Raw genomic sequence first — 13,247 nt, forward strand, 5'->3', positions numbered from 1 at the left:
AGAGTTTGACTATACTCATCAGTTGAAGGACATCTGGGTTGTTGTCAGTTTTTGACTATATGAAAAAAGCTGCGATAAACATTCATGTACAGGTTTTTGTGTGAACATAAATTTTGATTTCTTTGCAATAAATGCCTAAGTGTCAAATTGCTGGGTCTTATAGTGAGCATATGTTTAGTTTATAAAATAATATGCCAACCTGTTTTCTAGAGTTGCAGTACAGTTTTATATTTCAATCAGCAATAATATAAGTGATCTGATACCTTCACCAATGTTTAGTGTTTTCACTAATTTTTTTTTAGTTTTAGCTTTTCTAATAGGGGTATAGTGATATCTCATTGTGATTTTAATTTTCATTTTTCTAATGGCTAATGATGTTCAGCGTCTTTTAATGTGCTTATTTGCCATCTGTATATCTTCTTGGATAAAATGTCTCTTCTTATCTTTTGCCCATTTTCTATTGGATTGTTTCATTTTTTTACTATTGAGTTATGAGAGTTTATATTTTCTAGATACTGATCATTTTCAGTTATGTGGTTTGAAAATATTTTCTTCTACCTTAGCCTGTCTTTCTATCCTCTTAATGGAGTCTTTTATGAAGCAAAAATTTTCATTGTGATGAAGACCAATCTATCAATTTTTCTTTATGAATTGTGATTTGGTGTCAGTTCTAAGAACTCTTTGCACAGGCTCAGATTCCAAAGACATTGTTCTATGTTATTTTCTGGAAGTATTCTAGTTTTATGTTACATCTCAGTCTGTGGCCATTTTGAATTAATTTTGTGTAATATGTGTGATACCGGTCAAAATTCTCTTTTGATTTTTTTCTTTTTTTGCCTGTGGACATACAATTACTCCAGCACCATTTGTGGAAAGATTATTTTTCTTCAATTAAATAAGTTTTTCATCTTTGTCAAAAAATCAGTCGTGAATATACATGTGGAACTATTTTCAGATTCTCTGTTATGTTCCATTGATTGATGTACCCACTCCTCTACCAATACCATACAATCTTGATTACAATCAAATAGTAATTTATTACAATAATTATTATGAATAATATATTATATAGCTATATTATGCCTAATATTAGTATATTAAAAGTAATATATTATTATATAATAAGTCTTAAAATTTGATAATCCCTTCCAATATTTTTTCCAAAATTGTTTTAGCTATTCAAGTGCCTTTGCATTTCTGTATAAAGTTTAGAACAATTTTATCTATGGCTACAAAAAATTTTGTTAGGATTTTGATAGGAATTGCATTAAACCTATATATCAATTTGGGAAAAATTGACGTCTTTACTACATTGAGACTTGTAATCCATGAACATAATATGTCTTTCCAGATCTTTTAGGGTTTCTTTATTAGCATTTTATGGCTTTCGGCATACAAGTTCTATAAAGTTTTTTTTAGATCTACACCTAAGTATTTCATTTTCGAGTGATTTTAATTAGCATTGCGTGTCTACATGTTTATTTATTTATTTGTTTGTTCATGCTTTATTACACTAACTAGGATATAACTTGCCGCAACAGATCGAATAAGAGTGGAGACAGAGTAACATCCTTGCCTTATTGCTGATGTCAAGGGGACAGCATTAAGTTTTTCACCATTAGATTAACGGTGTTAATGGTAGGGTTTTTTGTAAACTACCTTTAAATTGAGAGTTTTCCCTTTGTTCCTACTTGTCAGAGAACTTTCAATCATGAATGGGTGTTAAAGTTTGTCATATGCTTTTTCTATATCCATTGATATTATCAAGTGATTTTTCTTCGTTAACCTGTTCAATATGGTAGATCATATTGATTGATTTTGGAATATTGAACCAGACTTGCATTCCTGGAATAAACCTCAAATGGTCATAGTGTATAATTCCTTTTGCTGAATTCTATTTGCTAATATAATATTAAGAACTTTTGAGTCTATATTTGTGAGGGATATTGATCTATACTTTTCTCTTTTTCCACACACTTTGGAATTTTCGGGATAATATTGGTTTCATAATATAAATTGGACATTTTCCCCTCCATTTTTTTCAAAAATTGTGTAGAACTGGTGTTAAATTTTTAAAAACTATCTGTTAGAATTATTTACCAAAACCATCTGGGCCTGGAGATTTCTTTTTGAGGGAGTTTTTAAATTAAAATTTTAATTTCCTTAAGAGTTATAAGGCTAATCAAATGACCTAATTTATATTGGGTGAGTTGTAGTTATTTGTGTTTTTGAAAACTTTGTTCATTTCTTCTGTTGTCAAAGAGTTTAGTGTTTCTAGTTGTCCTTTATTGTCTTTATGTATCTGCAGTGTCAGTAGTGATGTACCCTGCTTCGTTCCTAAAACTGGTAATTGGTTTCTTCTATCTTGTTTATTTGTCATTCTCACTGGAGGTTGGCTGAGTTTATTGATCTTTGCAAAGAACTAACTAATGGCTTCACTGACTTTTCTCTATCGCTTTTTCTATCAATTTCATTTTTTTATGCTCTTTTCCTTAATATTTCGTTTCTGCTTTACTTCAGGTTGAATTTGCTCTTCTTTTTCTTTGATTCTTGAGATTGGAGCTTTGATTATTGGTTTGATACTTTTTCTCATTTCTAATGTATACAATTAGTGCATTTGTTGCCCTCTGGGGCACTGCTGTAGCTGTGTCTCACAAGTTTTGCTATGTTGTATTTTCATTTTTATTCACTCCAGTGTATTTTTTTCCTTGTGACTTCCTCTTTGACATGTGGATTAGAAATGAGTTGATTGCTTTCCAAGAGTTTGGAGATAGTCCTGTTATCTTTCTATTATTGGTTTCTAGTTTGATTCCATTATGATCCAAAAATACAATGTATAATTTCACCTATTTTTAACTTGTTGAGATTTATTTTATAAACCAGGATATGGCCTATCTTGGAATATGTTGGTAGGAACTTGAAAAAATATGTATTCTGCTATGGTTGTGTAGTACGTTCTAAAAATGTAAATTAGAATCTGTTGTTTGATGACATCATTGAGTTCTATATTCCTGCTAATTTTATCTAGTTGTTTTATCCATTGTTGATAGAGGTGTGTTGAAGTTTACAATTATTATTGTGTATTTGTCTGTTTTTTTTCCTATTTTACCAGTTTTTACTCTACATTTTGCAGCTCTTTTATTTGGTGCATACGCATTCAGAATTATTATATCTTCTTAATGGATTGTCTTTTTTATCATTTTATGATGTTTATCTCTGAATCTGATAATTTTTTTTGCTTTAAAGTTGCTTATATAATATCAATATTACTACTTCTATTTTCTTTAATTATGCATGTTTGCGTTTTACATTTTTTCCAAACTTTTACTTTCAACCTCTGTATATTATTGCATTTGAATTGAGTTCTCTGTAGATAGCATATAATTGAGACTTGTTCTTTTTTAATCCACTAAGTAAATCTCTGCCATTTAATTGGTGTATTCAGAGAATTTATATTTAATTTAATTATTGATATGTTACGGCTTAAGCCTGCATTTTTACTCATTGTTTTATCCTTTTTCTCTGTTTTTTATTTTTTATTTTTTATTTCTTCTTCCTTCCTTTTGGTTCTTTAAACAATATTTAAAATTTTTAGAATTTTGACTTTTCTATGGATATAGGAGTCTGAGATGACAGTTCTTTTCTTTCAACCGTTATCCCATTTTCTGTTTAGAAAGAAAAGTGCAGTTCGCTGCCAGCATTAATTTAATTTTACATAAACACGCTCTTTGAGACTGAAGCAAATCAGATTGATTTTCAATGTGAAAATAAAATATAAAAACTGTTCTTAGAGTTATTTCTAAACAGAACTTGTTTCTAATCCTAATGTAACAGAAATGTATACATAAATTGATTCATCAAATGAATCTCCGACTAACAACTGTTCGAGAATGATGATAACATCATGCATAGGAATGCTACATTTTCTAGGATTTGTTATTTTCAGCGATGGAGAATTACTATAGTTTGTAAACAGAAATACCACTACTAAAAACAAAATGCTATAAATAGAATGATGTCATTTGTTTCCAAAGACTATCTATAAACTATAGAGCTATGCAAAAAATAATAAAAGCAAGATATTTTGTGGCAAACTTTGGGAGTAAGTTTAGAACTATAATCCGCGAGTTATCTCAGGGTAAATGCTGCAGCTGCAAGCACCGTATTCTTGGGGCAAATGGAAAATGGGTTAAAGATATTATGTTTCTTCTTTCTGGCCTCTGTGATTTCTGATGAGAATCTCACTTGTCAGAACTGTTTGTCACCTATAGGTAAGGTTGTTTTTTCTTGCTGCTTTTGAGATATTTAATTTGTCTTTAGTTTTCAGAAGTTTTTCTATGACCTGTTTTGGTGTGGATTTCTTTGGACTTTTCCTATTTGTAGTTTACTCAGCTTTTTGAGTCTGCATGCCTTTTGCTAAATGTGGGGAGTTTCCAGCCATTATTTCTTGATCATGTTTTTAAGCTCTGCCCTCTTTTTCCTCTCTGTCTGGGACTCTAATGGCACAAATATTTTATCTTCTCTTATAGTTCCACAGTTGCCTGAGTCTCTGTTTACTATTTTTTCAAGTATATATTCTCTGTGTGGTTCAGATTGGGTAATTTCTAATGCTCTTTCAGTTCACCGTTTTTTCCCTTTGCCCCCTTAACTTTTTTATTTCAGTTATTGTATTTTTCAGTTCTAAAATTTCCATCTAGTTATGCTTTATATCATCTATTTCTTTGCAAAGACTTAATTTTTAAAAAATTTGTTTCAATCATGTTCATGACTGCTCATTAAAGCATTCTCGTGATAGTTGCTTTAAAATCTATGAAAGAGAATTCTAATATCTCTATCATTTTGACATTCATATGTATTGATTATTGTTTTACATTCAGTTTGAGATCTTCCTGCTTCTTTGTATGACAAATGATTTTCAGAAACCTAGACATTTTGGGTATGTGTTATAAGACCCTGGATGTTACTGAAACCTCTGTTTTAGCTAGCTTCCACTGTCACTACTCCAGCAGAGAAAGGAGAGTACACCATGTCACTGCCAGGTGTAAATAGAAGTCCAGGTCTCCCCTTCCAGCAACCATTGACACTTGAGGGGGTGGGCTTCATGCTACTTCCGGAATGGGCTGAGAGCTCCTGTTCCCCTGTAGGTCCCCTTTGACACCTCCCTAGCTAGGAGAGATGGGAGTGAAATGTTATTGCTCCCGCTGTGGCCTTCGTTGGCACCTTCGCTCAACCTTATGGGTTGAGGGCATGATGGAGTGGCCTTGTTACTGCTGGGCAGTTTCTAATGTCCTGACCTTCCATGAGGCCTCTTTTGTTGGATCCCGCCTTAGCAGGTAGGGAGAAGGATGCCTCATTACTGCTGGGTTGGGGTAGAAGTCCAGGCTGCCTATGTAGTCTCCAATGATACTGTGGTGGGGTGGAGGAGGGACTCCTGGCAGGAATGAAAGTCTCACTTCTCTGCTTAGACTTCCCTACACCACCTGGGGTTGGGAGAGGAGATTGGGATGCCTCGTTCTAGTCCAACAAGGGTTGGTGCTAGGCTTGCCCTTGGGCCTTTTGCAGGTATGGCGTGGGTGTTTGTATGGTGTGTGGAACAAAGTGGAATTGTTCCAGTGCTTCCTGTCTTTCTGGGCTACCCTTTCCTGGTCCTTTGCATAGAGAAGGGAAGCTTTCATTGAGGCTTTTCTGATCTGTACCAGTTGGTGTCTCTGGATTGCAGACTTCTTCAGCTGCTGTATGTTTTGGATATATGAGGCAAAACTAAAATCCAAGGACCTCACTGCATGTTGTTCTTTGGGTCTCAAGGTCCCTGACTTGTCCGTCTTCTCTTCATCTTTCAGACTCTTGTTACCCTTGTTTTATCTATAATGCCCAGGCTTTTAGTTGTACCTAGCTGTAAGATTAGGAAAAGCAAGGCTGCTTCATCTTCCTGAAAGTGAATGTCTTATGTTTCTTTTTCTTTTTTCTTTTCTTTTTTTTTTAAGTTGGGAGGGTAGCATAAAATTTTTACATTAGCTTCTTTAAGGCAATTAAACACAATTAGGAAAAACTGATTAATAAATTTTGTATTAAAAAGAGAAAACTTGAGACAGAGAACACACCTTTATCTGTAATTTATTTTTTAATGTCAATTTCACTTCCACTTTCTACTTTCTACCAGTTTGTTTCTTGGCTGGTTTGTTGCCAGTTAATGCTCCTTCAGGGCCAGCAACACTTATATTTAGAAGTGAGCTTTTCTCACTTGAAAGCTCTTCTTGAATGACTCCCACATGGGGCCATGTCAATTTGATTCATGACTGTTCCCCTGTGCCTATTATATTTACTTAATAAATATCCACTGAACAAGTGAATGAGAACTGAAATTTTAAAGTTTTCTTTCTATGAGAACTTATCTACTTTCTTCTTGCTGTGCTGAAGCTTGGGCCACATGTGTCTGCCAACCATGCTTAATTCCCTACCTGGCACTTTAAGCAAGTGCTTAGGACATGAGCAAAATTTGTCCAGAATTTTGCAATTTATAAAAAAAAAAGCAATTTTAATTTCAGCACATGTGCAAGTTTTTGTTTTATGGTTTAGATTGTTTATATTTTGAATTACAAATAGGGGATACACAGAATGATTCTCGCGTGTGTGTGTATGTGCGTGTGTGTACACATTCACTCCTATTGTTCCTAAAGAAAGTGACCTGAAGAACATGACACAAAAAAAACCATAGGCCAATTTTAGGATGTATTTCCTAGATCCCTGAATTTTTTTTGGATGATTTTCCTTTCTTAGGCAAGTCATGGTTTGATTCTCTTTTTATGTCTTTGTCATGCATTGTGCATTGTGCGTGTCTATGTATACATAGAGGAAAGATAATATTAGTCCATCATTCTGTAAAGCCCCAAATATAACTTTTAATTTTTTTGCAAACGTAATTATACTTTAGAGAAAGATTCTCTCATCATCAAAACATTTTTTAATGCAGGTAGAAGAACGTGATTCTTTTTTAGTACTACTAAGTATGTTTGGTTTCAAATACTAATAGACTTGCTTTCCCGCTTGGCTTTAGATTCTGCTTAAGGAAATGGTGAAAGATTTAATTCACTGTACTTTTGTTAGAAAGTATGGAAATGTTTGTCCATGGGAACTTTGGTCGCCTGGTAGAATGGAAATTCATTGGGGAGGGGGATCGTTTCACTTTATTGCCTAAGAGCTGTTGATACATTCCCTGCATCTTTCAAAGGCATCTTTCATGCCAAACAGGCAAACTGTAGCCAGTGAAGGAACAGAAAGAGCACTTCTAATACAAGTCGATCTCAGCAAACATACACAGCAGCTGTGCTAGGTACTGATGAGGATTATCACAGGGGTGTAGTGTGGCGGAAGAGACAACTGGATCTCCTGTCAGGGGACTACTTTGAGGGAGATTGCAGCAGTCACGCATCCCCACTGTTCTTCGAAGGTATTGTAGCCATGTAGTACAAAATCAGTACCAGATAAAATCAGAAAGTAATAAAAAGCAAGAAGAATCCTGGAGATTTTAAATTTTAATGTGAGAGACTAAAACAAATGTCTTGCTTGTTGCATTCACTTACAAGGAAAGGGAAACAGAGGAAAAGATGCTTTAAACTCAGAAAACTTGCAAGGAGTTTTAGTCTTTTCGTTTGAGAACCGTTTGGGTGTGTTGTGAAATAAAGTTGCAGAGTAGGCATGCTCAGACCTTTATTTGCTACATTTAGTAGGAAAGATTCCCCCCACCCCAACCCCAGCCCCCGGACTACAAGAAGCCAGAGTTTTCTGTGCGAAGTGAAACAGGCGTTGCTAGAATCAGATTCACTTTGGACGACTCTTCACATTCCAAGTCATCATTGCATTAGGCAGCACAATTCCATCTCTGGTTGATGGGCAGAAAAAGTGGGCAGCTTGCCAGGTAGACGTTTCCATGACTCCCAGCCCCCAAAGGTGATGCGTTTTTCAGCTAATTCAATGAAGAGTGGGCTGAACTTTGGGTCTAAACGAGACAATAGCTGCCTTCGCAGTATCAGCAGAATGGTTGATGGGAACGCACTCTACATTTGGCAGAGAATCATGTGACCTTACGACTGAGATTCTGTGATGGTGCCAACGGAGACTTGGAAAGCAGCAACCGTCCTGACTTTTTTCTTCTTTTCTAGCATGGCTCAGAAAATGGTGGATCTTAATACTTGACTTTAGCCAGACTCAGCAAGCGACTGAGCTTTGAAGCACAACTTCGCCTTTATTCTGGGTTTTTGGCAGGCCACCAGGAGGCTGTCCCTTTCACGCCTGATAAATTCTGCTGCTTATCTCTAAATAGGAATAAAAAAAAAAGGAAAATATAAACAATATTGAGGCATAACAAGTGAATCCTAAAGTTGTATGTGCGTTTCATTTTTTTTGCTTTTTCTTACTGCTGATTTTTTAAAATGTTAATACTCTTTCTGCTTACCGAAGAATCCAAGTAGTGGTTTTGGTTTATAATGAACAGGCATTTGAACTGGGCAAACAGGACGACAGCAGCAGTGAGCATGAGATCATTGCAGCAGTGTAGCAAACTGGCACCCTGCCTTCTCACCCTTTTGGTTCGGGAGACAAACGTGTGCAATCCTCATTTCTAAAGTCAGCACAGCCTGGAAGGATTCCTGGTCTCTCCCACCTTCTACCATTCTTCTGCCAGGGACAGCAAGGATTGGTGCAGCTTCTGCGCAGTGCTTTGTGCCTGGAATACCGAGAAGGAAGAAAATGAAGACAAGCACCCTGGTCCTCTTTTCCAAGAAATAACAGGAGCCCTGAAGAAAAAAAAAAATTCTGAGTTTGTCCCACTCCATGCAACAGTGCTGGAAAAAAAATGAGACGTTCCTGCTCAAAAACAAAACAAACAAAAATCCAAACCAAAACAAACCAAAAAAAAGCAAACATTGGCTTGTGTAACTACAGAGACATCGAGCTTTGTAAAGCAGCTTTGTAAGGCAACATAAGCAAATGAGCCTTCTTTATTTTTATTATTTCAAAACTATGGCATAATTAGCAATATATTGCTCTTGGTGAAATCGCACCTTTCATATCAGGTATAACTTTTTTTGTTGTTTCTTTTTAAACTTATTGTTATAGAAAAAGGAATCCTTGAACTTTCAATTTACTCTTATTTAACTCATCACCCACTTTACTCTTATTAACTTTTTTCTTTTGCTCTCTTGTTCTAATCCTGATTAGAATAGAAACTTAAGTAAAAATAGAAAAATCTTCATGAGAAAGATGGTACATGTTTTTATTTTTGTTATATATAGAAGTTTTGGAACGATTATTATGTTATCTGTACTTTTCGTGTGCAGTGTTAGTTTTTGCTATCTAAGAAAAGTGAGCATTTAGCCCTAGTTGGTAAAGAAACTAAATCTTTCATGTGCTGTGACTCATAGTTTGCAATGTGAAAGAAGGAACTTTTTGAACTTCTACAAAAAAGGTCATATTAGAATATGCATTAAACTGCTGATAAATAAAATTAGTTTGGAGGAAGTTATATTTAAATAATTTACCAGGTCTTCAGTATAACAGAAATAGGACTGAAAAAATCATGTTCTCAGTTGCAAAGTAGAAAATAGGCTTGTTCCACAATAATACTCATTTAAAATATACATTAAAAGAAATGTTTTGTCTTAGAACTTTTGCAGAGTGTGTTGGAAATATTCAGTAAGTATTTTAGTGGAAAAAAATGTATACAAACTTGTTTTAAGTTTATAGCAATGGATTTCCTCAGCAGATAAATGCGTTGCATTCTAATTGTTATGTCTGTTTAAGGAATTAAATTGCTAAGCAATTTAAGCATTTTATAACAAAACCCAGTTTTGCCTGATTCAATGGGACAGGATTAGCTGGTGTATTCCACTTATTTTAATTGTGATTAAAACTTTCTAAACATCTTTAAAAATCATTAAAAAGAGAAAATGCTTTTGAAATATACAACATATATAAATGAAGACTATAATGTGTATATTACAAACTGATGTTATAATATTTTCCCTGAAAATAATAAACTAAGCAAACTGTTGTGCTTTTAAAATCATATTTTATATTTAAAATACGTAGGTTAAACAATGAGAAAATATTATAGAACCGATTAATTCTTTCTTTTTTTGTTATTCTCCGAAGAATTGTGGGAAGTTACAAATACCTTATATACTGATAACATTCAAATAAAACATTTTATTAAGTTCATGGGTTATTGTTCCCTAATTATTTAAAAAATAGCTCTTGTTCCTTTATGCTGCCTCAGCTAATGGAACATCAACTTTCACAGGCTTAATTAACATTTATAAACCTGTTTTCATGTTTCAAGATCCTTTAGTTGAAAAACATTATTTTAAATGTTATTTTTAGGAGCCATTAATCTCAATACTCTTAATTATCTTATTAAGCTCCATGCCAAATCCAAATCTCCTTTCAGCTTTCACTTGTTCATTGTGCAAAACCTAGTCGCTTCTTTAACAGCCATGCCTCCTTTCACTTTCAAAACTGTTACTGTGAAAACACCACCAACCAAAATGAACGCATAAATGCAAACTATGAAGCCACATTATATGTCATATGAGTAACCTAGGGTGGGGCTCTATGAGTCTTTGAAGGCTTGTAAAAAAAAATAGTTTAAAAGGTTTTGCCCATTTTGATAACTGTTTTCTTCTCGATCGTCTACCTTCATTCCCACCATCCACCCAGATGCTCCTCCTAGACAGCAGTTGTCTGATATTTCTCCTTTTGTGGTTGTTTTAGGGAAAAACTTAAAATGGATATGAGACGTGAAGAAAGTGATCATAGGAGAAATCATCTCAGGTAAAAAAAAAAGAAAAAGAGCAATTAATATTTAATATTTTTTAAAGAAAAAGCAAAATAATTTTGACTGTTCAGTTATAAGAATTCGTTTCATATTTCTTATGAATCTAGCTGTTGGAATTTTCATTGATGGTTTGAGAATTTATAATATTACCTGCCTTTGTGAAAAATTTTTATCTGAGTTTGTGAGAAATATACAGTTCGAGTAGTCCCTTTGAGTAATATCTATTTATCCATACATATAACATAGGTGAAATACGGTTGAATAGAAAGTTATTTAGGAAAAAGAAAAAGTGTATTTTATTATTTATTGTAGCATGTAAAAGGAAGTGAAATCTATGGAAAGGAAAAGTAATGCTTTTTAAAAAATATGTATAATCTAATAAGACAATGTAACCAAAATATACATTCTTATAGTTATGACAAAACCCAAAACAAATGTTGCCTTTTATTTCACATCTAAATTTATGAATTTATATTGAAATTGAATGCATGAATGTTAATTTTTTATTATACTTATTAATAAGTGTGGGAATAATTTAAAAAACAATGATGAAAATTATGCAGAGTGAATTCTGTTTATAAAGTCTATAAAACATTTTATTTTATTTATTCCAAAACATGCAAAACCAGAAATTTTTATGTGGTATTACACTTTTTCACAATGAGGGTATAGTTGAGAAATTCTAAATGTTGTGGTTATGAGTAAAACGGTTAATGGTTGCAGAAGTAATACTTTTCTTGGTCTTGAGCTTAAAATTTTAAAATACGTGTATGTGGCTGATTTATATTTACTCTTTGTGTGTTTTTTCTTATTGTCTGGTGATTTAAAAAAAATTTTATAACTATTTTTGCCCAACCTGTTGACCAGATGAGAGTTGTATGTAGCTATATATTATGTTTTCAGTATATCATTTTTGAAAAATAAATTTAAATATGTTGTGTATAAGAGAGATGATAGCCTCTTTTATGCAGTAGATTTGGAGTATAAATGTTAGCGCATAGTAGTAGTAATGCTATTAATGTGTGATTAATTTTAATTTTCTGGTATTAATTTATCCAAATATTGTTAATTTCAGTGTTATTACAATTATAGACAACTATGTATATATTTAGGACTTTGAAATAACTTCCTGTGTTCTCTGCCTAGTCAATAAGATTTTACTTGTTTTGTGAGAAAGTTATAATGTTACCAATTCCTTGAAACCACTAACCAAGATTTTACAAGAATTAGAACAAACAGTCTAACTCTTACACAATTAGCTTAATAGTTAATTTGGTCTTAATTATAGGCTTATAACACTACATTCATGCCTCACAATTACATAATTCATACATGCATGTATGGATTTTTTTCTTTTAAAACGCTTCATTAATTAGAATAGTCTAATTCTAAAATATTCACTATTAAAACAAGTAATCTGTGCAAAATCTTTCAATATAGTATTTTTTAAATTCTTGTGTATATAAACCCATATTTAGTTTAGAATATTTATGAAGGCCTTTAACTGGAAATATGTATATTTAGAGCATTTCAGCATTCAAAATATTTATATTAAAGGATCAATATTATTTTCATCTCTTAATTTCATCAGATATTTACAACAAATTCTGCTTCAATAGGGAGCCTATGTGAGACGTTGCCCATTGGCATAAACCCGTAGATCCGATCTTGTGGTGAAGTGGACCGCACAAGCTCGCTTCTATGGGTCTGTGTCAGTGTGGTAATCTGACAAAATGCTATCTATACACAGTGCTGTTAAGTAATATTTTAATCAAACTCTTGTTAAACTCTAGTTGATTACTTTTGAAGTAGTTATATTTTCCTCTGTTTTTCTGGTATATATTAATCCTCATCTTATGAGGCAGGATTCATTTGTTGACCACTGGGAAAAGTTTATAGCTCAGCCATTCAAGTTTGAATCCAAGTATAGTAAATTGCTTAAAAAACTTGCATTTTTATGGCAAGTTTGAACCAAGATCTGAATGGATACCATTCAGAAATGTCAGTTCCCATTACATTGGTGAGTGTAATCTTATCAACTTCAATGAGAAAATTAAATGTAGCTACTGGATTTATGTGTTACTATTGAGCCTTTTTCTCTTGAAAAATGAAGCTGAATGCTATTGACTTTTTATAAAGTATCATTAATTGCTTGTAGAACTATGCCAGGAGAGATGTCAGAGGACATTTTGTATGACCTATGCTAGAAACACAAGATGTTAGAGTAGTCTTAGTAGACACATATTAAGTCGATGGGTAAAATGTTAGAATATTATATCTATATCCTTGCTAAGCCCTTAGGTGTATGGCCGCCATATTTGGAGGACCTGACTGAAGATATGATAAGGAGTTTGAAGCAACAGTGGAAGCTGTGTGCATCCGGGTTGAGGTAGTAGGTTGTATGGTTTAGAGTTAC

At 33.4% G+C, this 13,247-nt stretch overlaps 1 long non-coding RNA gene across 19 annotated transcripts in view; it reads left to right on the plus strand.

The window, feature by feature from the left end:
- The window catches only part of LOC120598611 (uncharacterized), a 380,220-nt gene that overhangs the window by 173,446 nt on the left and 193,527 nt on the right, over positions 1-13,247 (plus strand). For 18 of the 19 annotated variants that reach the window (XR_005651655.1, XR_005651652.1, XR_005651657.1 and 15 more), the window contains one exon: positions 10,768-10,827. This is a non-coding gene — a long non-coding RNA (uncharacterized LOC120598611). Of the gene's footprint in view, positions 1-8,784; positions 9,072-10,767; positions 10,828-13,247 lie in introns of those variants that run through there. The other variant, XR_005651661.1, reaches the window with a different exon arrangement.

This window comes from Pteropus medius, unplaced genomic scaffold (assembly GCF_902729225.1).
Source record: "Pteropus medius unplaced genomic scaffold, Ma_sr-lr_union100, whole genome shotgun sequence".
Taxonomy (NCBI): domain Eukaryota; kingdom Metazoa; phylum Chordata; class Mammalia; order Chiroptera; family Pteropodidae; genus Pteropus; species Pteropus medius.